We start from the raw sequence: 1,611 nt of genomic DNA, 5'->3' as shown, positions 1-1,611 counted from the left end.
AACTCAAGCTACCACAGCATGACAGACGAGTGGTGGCCATTTGGTTTTATGTCAAAACAGTGACTTTAAATTTTGATATCAATCCTGATACATACAAGATGTTCTCTTCCAAGATGGCAGCTCCGGGAATAGCTGAGTGTCTTGAATTAGAAAACAATGGATTTCTTAATTCTCCTACAAATTCCACTAGCTGTAATCCCTCTAATCCTCCAAATATTCCTTTATATGTGTTTCAGAGTTCCAGCACCATCCCCTGAGCCTGCTTTGTCTGGTATTCCATGTTGTTATTTACAGAGCTCCTCACTGCTCATCTACCCGATCTGCCATCTGGTAGAATTACATTAGAAGGTTTCAAACGGAATACTAGAAATTGTGGAAGAAAACTTAAAACTATAAAGTAGAGCAGGCTTACTGATCAGAAAGTGGCTGAAGGAACTCAAAACAGTGGCCCTCTGCCACTCTTCAGGCCTGGAAAAGAACTCATCCCACTTTTCAGCCAAGTAGAAGATAGGTATATAGTGAGAAACTACACTACTAAGCTCTGGTAGCATAGTGGTTACCAATCATGCTGTGAACCTCAACATTGGTAGTTCAAAACTACCAGTCGTTCTGTAGGAGAAAGATGAGGCTTTCTACTCCCATAAAGATTTACAGTTTCGAAAACCATATACAGGGTAGCTATGAGTCGGAACCGACTCCAAGGCACATAACAACAATAACAACAATAACAACACTAATAAGATATGTTCACCAGGAATGGCCAACCATTCATGAATAAAAGGGCAAAAACTACCTATGAGAAAATTTTATAAACATAGGAAAGGAGGTGATATGGAAGTAAGAACCACAGGGAGGAAGTGGGATAACTGTTGTTATATGGAGGGGATTATAATCATTGAGATGAAACAAATATTTATTAAAATAAAACTGACAATATGCTCTGTAAATATTCACTCAACTCACAATAAAAAGGCATTTGACTATGTGGATCATAGCAAATTATGGGTAACATTATAAAGAATGAGGATTACAGAATACTTAATTGTGCTCTTGCAAAATCTGTACAGAACAAGGGAATAGTATTTGGTTTAAAGTCAGGAAAGTTGTGTCTCAGGGTTGTATTATTTCTCCATACTTACTCATTCTGCATACTGAGTAAATAATCTGAGAAGCTGGACTATATGAAGTAGAATGAATCATCATGAATTCAAGAATGACTGTGTTTTCTGAAAGCAAAGAGAACTTGAAGCTCTTACTCATGAAAAGCAAAGAATACAGTTTTCACCTCACCTTAACATAAAGAACACAAAATTATCACAACTAGACCAATAAACATCATTACATTAAATGGGAAAAAGATTGAAGTGAAAATTTTCATTTTTCTTGGATCCATAATTAACACCCATGGAAGTAGCAATCAAGGAATCAAATGATCTTCTCTGTAAACCTCCAGTCAACTCATAATAAAATGTCCCCTTTCACCCCCGAAATAAAATTTAAAAAAAATTAAAGTACGTTTGGGCAAAACTGCTTCCAACCACCTTTTAAAATATTAAAAGGCAAAGATACTACCTTTAGGACTGAAGTATGCATGATGCAAGTCACGGTATT

This window comes from Chrysochloris asiatica, unplaced genomic scaffold, assembly GCF_000296735.1.
Source record: "Chrysochloris asiatica unplaced genomic scaffold, ChrAsi1.0 scaffold00073, whole genome shotgun sequence".
In the NCBI taxonomy this organism is placed as follows: Eukaryota; Metazoa; Chordata; class Mammalia; order Afrosoricida; family Chrysochloridae; genus Chrysochloris; species Chrysochloris asiatica.
The sequence above is the reverse complement of the archived record's forward strand: the minus strand, read 5'-3'. Positions refer to the sequence as shown.